General features: G+C 39.0%; 1 protein-coding gene across 9 annotated transcripts in view; it reads right to left on the bottom strand.

The window, feature by feature from the left end:
- The window catches only part of ZMIZ1 (zinc finger MIZ-type containing 1), a 392646-nt gene that overhangs the window by 303788 nt on the left and 72596 nt on the right, over positions 1-16262 (bottom strand). For 8 of the 9 annotated variants that reach the window (XM_087963911.1, XM_087963918.1, XM_087963916.1 and 5 more), the window contains exon 2: positions 10589-10699. The exons of the other annotated variant lie outside the window; for it this stretch is intronic. The gene's annotated coding sequence lies outside the window, so the exon portion shown is untranslated. The remainder of the gene's footprint in view (positions 1-10588; positions 10700-16262) is intronic. 9 annotated transcript variants of the gene reach the window in all.

Raw genomic sequence — 16262 nt, 5'->3', positions numbered from 1 at the left:
ATCTTCCATACTCTGCATGAATGGAGCTGACATACAAATCAGGACTGACACCCTAAAAACAGAAGAACAGCCAAGAAAAAAAGATAGCCCTGTACTGATTTAACACCTAACTAAAACTGATATGGGCTATTTTGTACTTGTGGATTGCTGTCAATTCACACTATTTCTCTAGGTGTGCAATGCCAGTTTTCACCTTTTTCATCAAAGCAACTTTCCATTCCCACTCTTTCACCTACTCAGATATTTGTTTCTTGCACAGACTATATATCTTGTGTTCTGACCAAGTTAACAGACCCCATTTTCATTGCCCAAGAGAACAAAGCTAACAGCAATAACTACTCCTTGCTAGGTAATTATTATGGAAGGGATTTTTTTAATAAAGTGCAAATGAGCCCTAATCCATCTCTCACAATGGCAAAGATCTATTGAAGAGTTCATTCTAATTTGGCTAATTTAGAAGACCACCCTGAAAAAAAGCATCAAACTGCTCATTCAAATAAATCCTCCACTTCAATGCAGTTCTTTCAGGAAAAATACCAAGTACTTGTTCAGACACTTCTGTGATCCAAGGATTTCATTCAGGCTGAATTAACCATAAGCAAGCATGCCCACTTATGATGTGCCAGCCTCATGGGTGCAGTCTCTTCTAGATTAGCACCCTTCCTTCCTTCCTTCCTTCCTTCCTTCCTTCCTTCCTTCCTTCCTTCCTTCCTTCCATCCATCCATCCATCCATCCATCCTTCCACCTTTCCTTTCTTTTCTGGGTTTTTTCACGAAAAACCAAAGGTACAAATACAGATTAGGTGAAATTTCATTCATGAACAGTAATTGTGAGAGGAACCTTGGAATCCTAGTGGACGATCATTTAAACATGAGTCAGCCCTAACAGTGCTGTAACAGCCCCCCAAAAAACCAATACAATCCTTGGTTGTATAAACAGAGGCACAGAATCAAAATCATGTAAAATATTAGTACTGTTTTATCAGGCCACACCTGGAATACTGTATCCAGTTTTGGTCACCACATTACGAAAAAGATGTTGAGACTTTAGAAAAAGTGCAGAGAAGAGCAACTAAGATGATTAATGGCCTGGAGACTAAAACATATGGAGAATGGTTGCAGGATTTGGGTTTGGCCAGTCTAGAGAAAAGAAGGACTAAGGGGGACATGATAGCAGTGTTTCAACACCCAAGGGGCTGTCACAAAAGAGGAGGGGGTCAAATTATTCTCCAAAGCACCAGAAGGCAGGACAAGAAACAATGGATGGAAACTAATCAAGGAGACAAGCAACCTGGAATTAAGGAAGAAACTTCCTAACAGTGAGAACAATTAATCGGTGGAACAAAAGTTGCCTTCAGAAGTTGTAGATGCTTCATTATTGGAGGTTTTTAAGCAGAGACTGGAGAGCTATTTGTCTGGAATGGTATAGCAGGGGGCTGGACTAGAAGACCTCCAAGGTCCTTCCAAATCTGTTATTCTGTTCTGAGATTCTTGAGTAAAAGCAATTACATGAAGCAAAATTGGGAAGTGATCGCTATCGAACTTACAACGTATTGAAGAGCACAGAGGTAGATTTGTACAGGTTCATAAGCCAACTCAACAAAACCAAGCAATGCCTTATAGTAATCTACTTATTTCATGGATACTTTGCTTTTAGTTATGTTTTGACTTAAGAAAAAAGCATTCCTTCTATGTTGGGGCTACCTGAAACAGCATGAATTTTGGGAACAAATGTCAGCCACATTTTTTTTAAAAAAAATACAACATATCATCACAAACAAGGTCTAATTACTTCCTCAACTCACACAAGGCAGAGGGCAACTTGCTACTCATCCCAAACCATAAACACCATCGATAAAACTTGCTCACACTTTGCTTAATGTTTCGAATGTAGCTCCACTTCATTAAAATATGCTTATAATTTTACGCACTCTTGTTTGATTCATTAACCCCCGGATAAAATGAATGAGCTGTTAATTTAGGGATACTGTTAATGGGATGCTGGGGAAATTGTGGATCAGCTGCTTCCAATCATCCCTTTTTGGCATTCTATCTTTCCTTAGCTGGGCTCTGTCCTTCCCTTCTCCCTAAACGACAAGAACAAATGATGTGGCATGGTCAGGGAGCTGTTAGATGCACTACTTTTACCGTCAAGAGTCTAGAACTACAGAACATAGAATAATAGAGTTGGAAGGGACTTCAGAGGTCTTCTAGTCCAACCCCCTTTTCAAGTAGGAGACCCTATACCATCCCAGACAAATGGCTGTCCAGTCTCTTCTTGAAAGCCTCCAGTGTTGGAGTACCCACAACATCTGAAGGCAAACTGTTCCACTGGTTGATTGCTCTCACCGTTAGCAAGTTTCTCCTTAGTTCTAGGTTGCTTCTTTCCTTGGTTAGCTTCCATCCATTGTTTCTTTATCTTGTCTTTTGGTGCTTTGGAAAATAGCTTTGACCCGCACATCTTTGTAGGAACCCCTCATATATTGGAACAGTGTTATCATGTCTCCCCTGGTCCTTCTTTTCATTAGACTAGTCATACCTAATTCCTGTAACCATTCTTGGTATGAAACTTGGAGCAAAGTTGAAAGACTAGCCTAGAGGCAAGTTTCCTGGAATTTTATTTTATTTTTAAATTTTCAATTCATCCACAGGCTATGGGGGACTTTCCAATGAAGGATAAGATTCATAAAATAAAGACAAAAGCAAAACAATTATAGACATGATTACCACAGCGTAACCTATCCTTATTTCTAATATTTTACGGGGTCCTTTTGGATCATGAGATAGGAACAGAATAAGCAAAACCACACTTCCGATACACAGAGAGGAAATAGAAGTCTTGCTTTTATTTCCATGGAAAAAACCCATATACTCCCAGGAATACAAATAAAGATAAAACAATGCTGTTGTTTTATCTTTAGAATGGAAGATAAGAAGAAAGGAAGAATCTGTGAAAATATCAGTAGTATAAATGCAGAATTCTTCGATTCGGTATTGTGTTGTGGCCTCTTGCGATTAAATATTCTACTATATCAGTGACAGAATCAAAACATGATTTCCTCCCCCACACCCACCTCTGGTTTGCATTTCTTAAGAAGCTATTTGCTCTCAAGTTGACCAGGGATGATTGAGGATAGGAAATGGGCTTTTGTTAATTTTTTTTTCTTTTCTATCGATCTTATTTGTGTGTTCTTTTAAGCACTCAAGTATGTAAACGTCCCAGTATGAAGACCAACCCTAAAATATTGAGTTATGCAAAACAAAACTACGGATTTCACCCAAACTTGCCTATTTCTTATGATATGTGAGCAAATTAAACTGAACCTTCCACAGATGATATTTAAAAAGAAAAAAAGAAAAGAAAGCACAAAACAAGTCCAGGTGTTTCTTTTCTACCATTGTATTGTCTCTCAATAGGAATTTGAAACTGCCATTGTGCGAGGCACTAGAAATATTTATAGCTGGGCCGGTAAATGTATGAATGTTATATGATACATAAAACATATTATATCATTTTAAAGAATTAAGAATAGCTGCTTGGCTGTGTATGTGGTTTGCAACATGTACTTTATTAAAATATTAAAATGCAAAAAAAGCCAACAGTTCTAGATTGCATTAACAGAGGGATAGAATCAAGATCACATTAAGTGTTAATACCACTTTATAATGCCTTGGTAAGGCCACACTTGGAATACTGCATCCAGTTTCGGTCACCACGATGTAAAAAAGATGTTGAAAGAAACTCTAGAAAGAGTGCAGAGAAGAGCAACAAAGATGATTAGGGGACCGGAGGCTAAAACATATAAAGAACGGTTGCAGAGACTGGGCATGGCTATTCTAGCGAAGAGAGGGACTAGGGGGCAATGTTCCAATATCTCAGGGGCTGCCTCAAAGAAGAGAGGGTCAAGATATTCTCCAAAGCACCTGGAGGCAAAACAAGAAGCAACAGATGGAAACTAATCAAGGAGAGAAACAACCTAGAACTAAGGAGAAATTTCCCAACAGTGAGAACAATTAATCAGTGGAACAACTTGCCTCCAGAAGTTGTGAATGCTCCAACACTGGAAGTTTCTAAGAAGAGATTGGACAACACTTTGTCTGAAATGGTGTAGGGTTTCCTGCCTAAGCAGGGGGTTGGACTAGAAGATCTCCAAGGTTCCTTCCAACTCTGTTATTCTGTTCTATTTTAGAATACCATGAAACCATAAAATGACATTTCAACTGCCTTTTGACACACTTCTATTGTAATGTTGTGATCACTTTTGCTAATCCTTAGCAGAGTCTTGTAAGCAAGGCCTGTAAGAATCATCAAAGAACTGCAATCTTCCAGTCTCGATATCTGTAAGAGGAATAAATCCATAACTTCTTCTCAACTTCTTAGATTACAAGTAGGAGAGACATCAAGAACTGAAGAAGCTTTTTGGATCGTTTTCAAAGAAAACACCAAGAAAGTCCAGTTGCCCTTTGGAAAAAGCCTTTTGGGATAACCATGACCTGGATGGCTGAGAATCTCCATAGATACGAGAGACACCAAGGCTATGACATCTTGAGGTGGCACTTTCTGAGGCTCAGTGAAATAACACCAAAACCGAACAGCAAGATGGACCACAACACCCACGTTCCTCAACACAGGACCAAGAAGGCTCCATTTTTCCTCATTTTCTAAACGAGGACTGTGTTGTTGTCTCTACTTTGCAAGCAAGAGTTCAGTCAGAGAGGAGATGACTCTTTGCCTTAGGTCACCTAAGAAATTTTCCCACAAAATATGGCCAAAGAAAGAAACTTGTCTATTCAGAACGTTGAATGTTGCAAGCTGGGGGAACAAAAGTCAACTTTTGCCCTGTTGTGGCGGGGAAAATGTCCACTTCTAAGGCAATTGGAGACAGATCTAATGAAGCCTATGTTATTGGCATGCACAAACTGCAGTGACCACTGGACCCCTTCCTAATGGAAGGCAAAAAAAAGGCCCAGATCAAGCAAAACAAAGGGATAAACAGCAATCTGGTTTTAATTATCTATCTCCCGCCTCTCCAAGGTCACCAGATCTAGCTTCCTGCTGTATTGCAGTCCTGCTTTAGCCATCTGTAATTAAAAACGCTGGAGATTTTCAAGAAAAGAACAGACAGCTATTTGGTCCGGGATGGTCCACGTATTCTGGGTTTTATTTAAATAGAACGTGAAAATAATGTTTAAGATCTACCATTGGCTAATCTTGTCGTCAGTTCAAAATTATTTCACACACATCTCTATACTAACCTAACAGATGTCTAGGAGTAGGATATATGGCATAAAATCTGCCTCAGGTGCTCTATATCTTCAACAGCACTTTTGGCACAGTACTGTTTTGTTTAGCTTCTAGGGCAATAAATACCTCTGATCAATTATTGGTTAAACATTTTCTACTTGGCTTCTTTGATGTGAGAAGACAAAGGGATGAATCCCATTGTATAATAGGACTCAGTAAGATCTCTTCAAGGAATCCATGAATGATGCCTCCTGATGTTCTCTGGCCACCGGAATAAAACTGAAGAGGTAGCGGGGTCAAAGGCTGGACTCAATTCACTCGACAGATTCAACCTACCATCTCAATCCATTCAAATTTTAGAGTATCTCAGAATAACAAGAGTTGTTAGGGACCCTGGAGGTCTTCTAGTCCAACCCCCTGCTCAAGCAGGAGACCCTATACTATTTTAGATAAGTGGTTGTCCAATCTCTTCTTAAAAACCACAAGTGATGGAGCATCCACAACTTCTGAAGGCAAGTCCTTCCACTGGTTAATTGTTCTCACTGTCAGGAAATGACTGCTTAGTTCTGGGTTGGTTCTCTCCTTGATTAGTTTCCATCCATTGCTCTGTGTTCTGCCCTCAGATTCTCTGGAGAACTGGTTGATCCCCTCTTCTTTGTGGAAGCCCCTCAAGTTTTAGAACACTGCTATCATATCACCCCTAGTACTTCTTTTCATTAATCTAGATATACCCAATTTCTGCAACAGTTCATCGTATGATTCAACCTTGAGCCCCCTAATTATCTTGGTTGCTCTTCTCTGCACTTGTTCTCAAGTCTCAACATCTTTTTTATATCATGGCAACCAAAGCAGGGTGCAATATTCCAAGTGTGGCCTTACGAAGGCATTATAAAGCAGTATTAACACTTCACATGATCTTGATTCTTTCCTTCTGTTAATGCAGCCCAGGATTGTATTGGCTTTTTTGGGTGGCTGCAGCATCTCTGCTGAAAAGTTTTCAGTGTTCCTTCAACTTGCTTATAAATCTTAAAGGCAGCATACAATTTATTAACATTTAATTGTAAAAGTTGATATCTATATTTTATATTTCATCTTGTTTACAACCATCTATACTTGTGTAACAGTCTGTTTATATTGCACACATGATAATGTTGAAATTCATACATATGTACAATCATGTGAAATTATGCTATTATTAATACTTGTTTTGCAAATATTCTATTTACCACTGTAGGTGGGCTGTTTTGCCAAATGAATCATAAGAATTATTTTTGCCAGTTTATTAATAGGTGTTAGGTAGATTCTAAATGTTAAGTGGATACAAAGGAATTAAAAACAAAACAAAACCACAATCAATACAATCTTGATTAGTATTGTTACTTTTGTGAACCATCCACATATGAACGAAGTACGATGCCCTCTATTTTAAGTAGATGGCTTGTTAAGCTTAACTTCTAAAAGATCACACAAATATAATGTAAGCACTAAAAGTACTTTGTAATAATTTTCTCATTGGATATTTATTAATTTCTTTAATAAATAATAATTTATTGATCAGATATAAGCCTTCTGATTTGTTAAAACAAAGAGAATTACAGTTAGAAACAAAATCAAAGTAAACTTCAAAGGGAACGCATCAAAGTTGCCACAAGATGCAGCTGCTTTAATCCACTACAGAGCAGTTATGTGTCTGCACAATACTGTTCATGAAACAATGGTTTTGACAAATTGCACAGCCCTCATTTGTATTCTCTCTGACACAACAACTCCATATACAAGCTAGCCTCAATTACTGAAGTCTTGTGATTATTTGGAAACTTTAAATGACTATGCCCAGAGAGATGAACAGGCTAAAGGTATGGAAAGTGCTGAATTAAAGCAGTCATTAGCAGGAAATGCCACAATATTACTTTTCATGCTAAAATTTCAGGCCTTTTATTGTCTTCATGCTCAGACATGTGGAACTTATCGGAGGTAACCTGATGCTTGCAAATGACTAATTAGCTGAAATTTAGAAAGGCAAATATAAAAGCAATTGGGGGATAATACAAAGTTTGTCCTGCAGCCATATCAGATACTATTTTTTGCAGTGCTTAATTTTTCTCCTTCCTCCCTCCCTTTCTTCATTGTTAAAAAAATATAAAACAATTATGCTTTTCACTTTCGAGTATGCAAAATGATGCCAAGAATGGAAAAAGAGCCAGAAAGAATAAGACAAAGAAATTAAGGAAACGTAGCTAAACCTATTTTCCATCAACACCTTTTCATTGTTTTTCTCCTAGCTTTTCTATCTTTGCAGATCATCCAAACTTCCACCACCTCCTTGCTTCTCTCCCTCCATTTCAAAATATTATTTCAACACAGATTTCAAAAGCTGAACCAACAGCTGTCATTTTTATATGTTCATTTGTCCCCTGTCAGAATCCCATGGAAGCCGATTTCACATGCCAATCCAAGTATCATTGAAGACTCCAAAACAATACATTGATATTGTAAAGCAGACATGTTGCCCCAAATAAATCTCAGTCTTTTTAAAATTGTGGGTTTGGGTTTTTTTTTGTTTTTTTAGCATGGACTACTGAAAATTTTGACATTCGTGATTCACCTAGTATCTTCAATCTGCACCAACTAATTACTCCCAAGTAGTCTTTTAAAAAAAGTCTCAATAACTATGAAATAGCAACTAGCCAAGAAACACAGAACATCTTTCCTTGAGGAGTGGACTTAGGAGGAGGAAGAGGAGCAGTGGTAGGATTTAGTCGATTCGCAGTGGTTCGAAAGAACCGGTTGTTAACTTTCTTAGCAGTTTGGTGAATTTCTTTGTTGGAAGAAGTCATTAGGGCAGAGAACCTGTTGTTAAATTATTTGAATCCCACCACTGTAGAGAAGATAGAAGATAAAGTAGCTTTTGTAACCTAAGATCATCCATTCAACTTGTTGTAAGGGAATCTGAACAGCCCCCAAGAGAAAAGATAAGTGAAGAGGCTGCTTCTACAGGTAGTCCTCAACTTACGACCACAATTGAGCCCAAAATTTCCATAGCTAAGCAAAGCAAAAAAAAAAAGTGGCTAAGTGCGTTTTGCCCCGTTTTACGACCTTTTTTCAGACATTAAGCGAATGACTGCAGTTGTTACGTGAATAGCATGGTTGTTAAGTGAATCCGGCTTCCCCACTGACTTTGCTCGTGAGAAGGTCATAAAAGGGGGATCACTTGATCCCAGGGATGGTTGCCATCATCATAACTATATGCCAGTCACCAAGTGTCTAAATTTTGATCGGGTGACCACGTGGATGCCGCGACGGTCATAAGTGTGAAAAAGGAAGCCACTTTTTTCAGGTGTTAACTCTGAACAGTCACTAAACGAATGTTCGTTAAGATGAGGAATACCTGTATTCTATGCCACCAATCTTGGATTTAACTATTATTCCACCAAGAAACCTGCACAAAAGGCCTTTTAACACAGTCTGCCCTGATGACGAGAAAACATGTCAGGCTGATCTGACAAGACAGGAAAGGAAAAAAAAAATATATGTTTTCATTAAAAACTGAGCAGAGCCAACTTTTTCCTCTCCATCTCCTCAAGCCAACGTTTCTCTGGAGCTTTCCAGGATCAGCAAACCCAGAAATCCGGCAATTTGGTTAATCAAGATTAAAAAGAATTCGGAGCAATTCTACCTGACTGCCTCTTTGATTATATTTTACTCTTCTTAGGTTTTAATCTCAGCATTCCTGTTGGGTTTATCATTGCCAGCCTGGCCTGATAGCAGAACATCTAACCAACATTCATAGCTAAAGGTTTATACAGGGGTGGGATCCTGGTTCGGGGAGCGTGCATATGCGCACCAAATGCACACTGCACGCACGTGCGCACTACCGGCTCCAGCAAGCATTTACCTTCTCCAGCTGAGTGCCACAAAAAGCAGCTGAGGAGGTAAAAGCACAGGATAAAGGACAGCCTAGAGCCCAGGTGGGCCAAACACACAACCAGACGGTCACCAAAGCAAACTATTTTGGTGTCAGCTGCACTTCGGAGCTACCGATCCTATAGAACTGGGCTGAACCAGTAGCATCCCACCCCTGGGTTTATGCAAGGCTTGGCTGTGGCTAAGACTGGCAGAGAAATTATTTTCTAGGCCAAAACCTGACGAGTGAAAAAAAGAAACGATGAGGCCGCATGATCTCCAACACCTACCAAAGGTTCTAAAAGTGAAGTCGATTTTCTAGGCAACAAGAACAAACCAGAACAACATACAGGGAGATTCCTTAACTTATGACCACAATGGAGCCCCAAGTTTATGCTGCTAAGTGAGACATTTGTGGAGAGAGTTTTGCCCCCACTTTTATGACTTTTTTTTTTTTACCAAAGTTAGCAACCCGGTCAGTGGTGGGCTGCAACCAATTAAACAACTGGTTCTGTGAGCGCATGCTTTGCACCGATTGTCATTCGTGCTGGTTCACTAAAACCAGTCCAAACCGGTAGCTTAACCCGGTGTTTAAGTGAACCTGATTTCCCCATGGACTTTACTTGTCCGAAGGTCACAAAAGGGGAATCAATGACCCCGGGATACTGCAACCGTCATAAATATGAGTCAGTTGCCAAACATCTGAATTTTTATTCATGTGACCATGGAGAGTTGTAACTGTGAAAAAAACGGTCCAAAATGTACAAAAAAGTACAAAAATGTAATAGTCCAAAAACTTCTTTTCAGTGCCATTGTAACTTTGAACAGTGACTAAACAAGCTAGCGTAAGTAACGGACTACTAACGTCATTGCCCAGAGAATCATTGGTTGCTCTCTCCCCTCTTTGGAAGAGCTTTATAGCTCCCACTGCCTTAAGAAAGTTCAAAACATTCTCAAAGATCCATCTCATCCTGGGCACCCTTTTTTTGAACTATTACCATCTGGCAGATGGTACAGGACAATAAAAACAAGGACAAATAGGCTGAAAAACAGCTTCTATCCCACAGCAGGAACTCTATTGAATTCTACTGTATAGTGCAATATCAGGAGTTTTCAATTCAGTTGCATAGAATGCAAAAGATGTGTGTTTGTGTTTTTATTTTTATGGTTACAATGTACACTGAAGATGGCATTTAATTTCGTTGTATAAGGTGCAATGGCAATAAACTAAACTAAACTATACTAAAGTAAACTAAACTAAACCTGTATACCTGCAATAACTTCTCTGATGATATAATTTTCTAATCGGCAACCGACTCCACTAAGAAGTTACACAAGGCTAAAAGTTTCCACGCCATCTCCTTCAGACCTCGCCCGTTTTTCCTACTGCCCCTGATGAGGAAATTTAACAAGCGGAGCATTAAATGGGCAAATAATTACCTTTTAACTCTTGGAAGAGGCCAACATCAATTAACACGCAGGAGCTCTTAACAAACAGAGAGAGGAGGAGGAGGGGGCCCAGAGCAGTTCCTGCAGTCATCAAGGTCCTTCCTAACAGGAGGAAAACCAAAAAGAAGAGAGGGAAATGGTTAACTATTAATTTTCATAACCCTGATGCTGTAGAGAAGATGCTAACTCCCAAATATGAAAAGAATAATCAAGACGTAGGCTGTGAGGGCTCCAACAAATTCACCCCCATTCAAATCTCAAGTCTCTAGCTGCATCTCTCAGAGTAAAACGATTTATTAGGAGTGGCCATGTTGGCGTTAGCTGGGTGCAGTTGACACTAAAATACATCATTCATTTCCCCCTTGACCCTGGTCTCCCACCCCCCTGGGCGTATATTCTCCAATGGAACACATCCATAGCCAAGAGTCATCAATCATGCTGTCCAGTAATAATCTTGTACACCAACAGCTTCAGCTGCCTAGGCGATTATCTGAGGCATTTAAGGAATGCACTGCTTTCCCCCCACTCCCTTTCTGCTGGCAGCTAAAGAGACCAAAGGAGTATTTTTAGTTGACAGCAGGCATGATATTTAATCTTCCACAATTACACTGCTAAGCGAGGTGGATATTAAGTGGGGTTCACCCCCATTGCACGACCTTTCTTGCCACCAAATGTTAAGAGAATCACTGCAGTTGTTAAGTGACTCCAGGACATTGCAACCATCATAAATATGAGTTAGTTTCCAAAGCATCCAAATTTTGATCATGTGACCATAGGGATTCCTGCAATATAAATAACAACTAAGATAATTAAAAGACAAAAACATATGAAGAACGGTTGCAGGATTTGGGTTTGGCCAATCTCCAGAAAAGAAGTTCTGGGGGGGACATGATAGCAGTATTTGAGGGGCTGTCACAAAGAAGAGGGAGTCAAGCTATTTTTCCAAAGCACCAGAAGACAAGAAACAATGGATGGAAACTATTCAAGGAGAGAAGCAATTTAGAACTAAGGCGACATTTCCTAACGGTTAGAACAATTAACCAGTGGAACAACTTGCCTCCAGAAGTTGTGAATGCTCCAACACTGGAAGTTTTTAAGAAGAGATTGGATAACCATTTGTCTGAAGTGGTGTAGGGTTTCCTGCTTAAGCAGGGGGCTGGACTAGAAGACCTCCAAGGTCTCTTCCAACTCTGTTCTATTCTATTCTATTCAGTGGAACGGCTTGCCACCAGAAACTGTGGGCACCCCATCACTGGAGGTTTTTAAGAAGAGACTGGACAGCTACTTGTCTAAAATGGTATAGGGTTTCCTCCTTGAGTAGGGGGTTGGACTAGATTAGAAGGCATCCAAATCCCTTCCAGCTCCATTCGGATACTTTCTGAGTATTTAAGACTGTTTTATGAAAGGTACACACAGTTGTTGTTTTTTTTCTCAAAGCTCTGCTCATGAATAAACATTTCACAAAAAACCTTCCTTGTAGTAAGCAACCTCTTGAAATGCTTCCATTAAAGGTAATAAACCGAGAACACTAAGCTGTGGTCGCTTCATCACTGGAGGCTTTTAAGAAGAGACTGGACAGCCACCTCTCTGACATGGTATAGGGTCCCCTGCTTGAGCAGGGCGAAAACTGGTCATAAGTCACCCTTTTCAGGACTGTTGTAACTTGAAATGGTTACTAAATGAGCAGCGGTACATTGAGCACACCTATAATAATGGTGGGCTGAAAGGGAGATGGAAGAAGGGAAAAAGAAGGATAAGCTGAAATCTCCATTCTATGTATGCATCTCATTTGTTCATGTGCTTGCAGTACCAAGCATTTCTTTTTCCACTCCAGCCAAGTTGCATCTATGTATAGGCAGACACAAGGCCCACTGCATGGAAATCACAACAGTTTTAGCAAATGTTGCATCCATCACCACCCCAAAATCTTAATGCGCAATCTCATCAAATCCCAGCGATAATTAACGAGGAGATAGCTGCATTCACAATCCTCTGCAACTGTAAATTTTTCTAATGGGTTCGGGGCCAACCATTTTCCCAAGTCGTGCTATTAGCAAAAAAATAAAATAAAATAAAAAATGAATGAGCCTGCAGCCAAAGCAGCATGTGCTAGGATTTCATTAGAACTCCTGCTGAGCAGGGTAATTTCTGGTCAGAGCTTGGGTTTAAGAGAACCAAGATTAAATTAAGTACCTTGGAATACGTGTTTGCTGCGCTGTAGGTTTACTTATTTAGATTTCTAGCCTGTTGTAATCGACGCAATCTTATAATGTTTTAGCTTTTTTTCCCTCACAAGAGGTGAATAAATGTGAATAGGGGAGGGGAGAAGGAAGGAAGGAAGGAAAGAGAAGAGAAGAGAGAGAGAAAGAAAGAAGAAAGGAAGAAAAGGAAGGTGGGAAGGAAAGAAGGAAAGAAGAAAGAAAGAAGGAAGAAAGGAGAGAGTGGAAGGAAGGAAGAAGGGAAGAAAAGAAAAGAGAGAAAGAAAGAAGGAAGGAAAGAGAAGAGAGAAAGAAAGAAGGAAGGAAAGGAAGGAAGGAAAGAAGGAAAGAAGAGAGGTGGAAGGAAGGAAGGAAGGAAGGAAAAGGAAAGAGAAGAGAGAAAGAAAGAAGGAAGGAAGAAGGAAGGAAGGAGAAAGTGGAAGGAAGGAAGGAAGGAAGGAAGGAAGGAAGGAAGGAAGGAAGGAAGGAAGGAAGGAAGGAAGGAAGGAAGGAAAGAAAGAAAGAAAGAAAGAAAGAAAGAAAGAAAGAAAGAAAGAAAGAAAGAAAGAAAGAAAGAAAGAAAGAAAAAGATTTTTAGCAATGAACTACACTTGCAAGCTCACTCATCCATCTTGAAAGAAATGACACACTCCAAATGAAGCCAACAGAAGAGAAACAGAACCACATTTCAAACTGACTTAATCTGAACATAAACAAATAAAATCTGATACCATAGTACTGAAGGGCAAAACTTTCTCTGCATCTGTGAACCCCGGATCCTGGTGAACATTTTAGAATGGAATGGAATGGAATGGAATGGAATGGAATGGAATGGAATGGAATAGAATAGAATAGAATAGAATAGAATAGAATAGAATAGAATAGAATAGAATAGAATAGAATAGAATAGAATAGAATAGAATAGAATATTCTTTATTGGCCAAGTGTGATTGGACACACAAGGAATTTGTCTTCAGTGCAGAAGCTCTCAGTGTGCATAAAAGTGATTTGTTGCTAAGTGAGACAATTGCTATGTGAATTTTGCCCCATGGTTGTTAAGTGAATCACTATTCCAGGAATTGTGCAGCAGCTGTCTGCATGAAGTGTGGGCACACCAACACAAACGTGGGGTTCCTTTATATAAATATACAGCCAAAGACCTCTTACACCTTCAAACTTGCTGAGGTTGAGGATCATTGGTGGGACCTAACACCTATTTAAATTTAACTTATTTAAATTTAACATTGACATTTATGGTTATTTTTTTTGTTATCATCTGCAAAAGGAAGACAAGTCAGGAAGTTGGGAAACATCGTGAGGTAAATTGAAACAGGTCTACAGAACGCACAGATTGAAAATAGCGGGGGGGGGGAGGAGACGCCCACTTCGTACACCACAGCCAATCACAGCGCAGGCCGCCTCGCGCATGAGTCAGCACTTTCTAACCAGAACTGTGTGTTCTGAATTTTTCACTTTTTGTTTTTTTACAAACATATCAATGTGTGAATTTTATTTTGATACAAATAAAATAGTATTAATCATATTTGTTCCATTCAACAAGCATATATAATTCTAGTAATAACACACATATTTTTATTAAATTATAATGTTTCATTGTTTAGTTATTCAATATTTCAATGGGTCATTTTTATGCCAATCACCCTATTCTAAGTTTCAGACCTTTTAATACAAATAGAATATTGTTAATCATATTTATTACATTTAGCAAGCTTATATAATGCTAATAATAATACAAACATTTATGTTAAATTAAAATGCTCCATTATTGTCTTGTTCAACTTATAATCTTTCATTATTTCAATATGTTACAGTAGTTTTAATCATTTTCTTTTGCATTTAGCAAACACATATTCATATTGAATTATAATCCTTCATTATTTATTTAATCAACAGTTCAATATATTATTTTTATGCCAGTCACCATATTCAACAGTAGAGACCTTCAACTTTCTAGGTTCCATCATATCACAAGACCTAAAATGGACACTTAACATCAAAAGCATCATCAAAAAAGCACAACAAAGAATGTTCTTCCTGCGCCAACTCAGGAAGCTCAAACTGTCCAAGGAGCTGCTGATCCAGTTCTACAGAGGAATGATTGAGTGTCATCTGCATCTCTATAACTGTCTGGTTTGGTTCTGCAACCCAACAGGACAGACACAGACTTCAGAGAGTAATTAGGACTGCAGAAAAAACAATTACCACCAACCTGCCTTCCATTGAGGACCTGTATACTGCCCGAATCAAAAAGAGGGCTGTGAAAATATCTACAGACCCCTCACATCCCGGACATAAACTGTTTCAACTCCTTCCCTCAAAGCAATGCTATAGAGCACTGCACTCCAGAACAACTAGACACAAGGACAGTTTTTTTTCCCTATATGCCACCACTCTCCTAAACAAATAATTCCCTCAACACTGTTCAACTATTTACAAAGTCTGTGCTACTATTACAATTAACCTTCTCATCACTCCTTTTCACCCATCCTCTCCCACTTGTGACTGTATGACAGTAACTGTCACTTGTATCCGTATGATTTTTATTGACTGTTTCCTAGTATGATTTGATTGCTTATTGTACCCTATGACTATTATTAAGTGTTGTACCTTATGATTCTTGACTCTTGACGAATGTCTCTTTTCTTTTATGTACAGTGATAGCATTTGCACCAAGACAAATTCCTTGGGTGTCCAGTCACACTTTGGCCAATAAAGAATTCAATTCAATTCAATTCAATTCAATTCAATTCAATTCTATTCTATTCTATTCTATTCTAATTCTAATTCTAATTCTAATTGTATTGACTATTATTACATGTTGTACCTTATGATTTTTGACTCTTGATGAATGTATCTTTTCTTTTATGTATACTGAGAGCATATACACCAAGACAATTCCTTGTGTGTCCAACCACACTTGGCTAGTAAAGAATCCATTCATTCATATTATTTAAGTACACAACTGCATGTTCTGGCCGACTGTATCTTGTACAGTTTCCGCTACTTAAATTCAATACCCTAACAATCATTACGAAACAAAATTCATTTTTTTTCTACTTGGAAACCGCTTCTGGGCTTTGTGCTTGAAGTGGGGAAAATAATAAAACTTCGATTTTTAGGCTTTTGCTGATTAGATAGGTTTTTGTTGTTACAAGAAGTGCTTGACTTACGACTGCAATTGAGCCCCAAATTTATGTGGCTCAGTGAAACATCGGTGGCGTCAGCTTTGTGCTCCATTCTACCGCCTTTCTTTTGCCACAACCATTAAGCGAATCATTACAGTTGTTAAGTGAGACATGCGGTTGTAAAGTGAATCTGGCTTCTGCCATTGTCACAAGGTTGCCAAAGGGAATCACATGACATCCTCTCCCCCTGGGACCATGGCTACCATCATAAAGATGAGTCAGTTGCCAAGTGCCTGAATTTCGATCACGCGGCCGTGGGAA

Source organism: Notechis scutatus, chromosome 4, assembly GCF_049901735.1.
Source record: "Notechis scutatus isolate UNSWTSFEM ecotype Mainland chromosome 4, rNotScu1.2, whole genome shotgun sequence".
NCBI lineage: Eukaryota > Metazoa > Chordata > Lepidosauria > Squamata > Elapidae > Notechis > Notechis scutatus.
The sequence above is the reverse complement of the archived record's forward strand: the minus strand, read 5'-3'. Positions and strand labels throughout refer to the sequence as shown.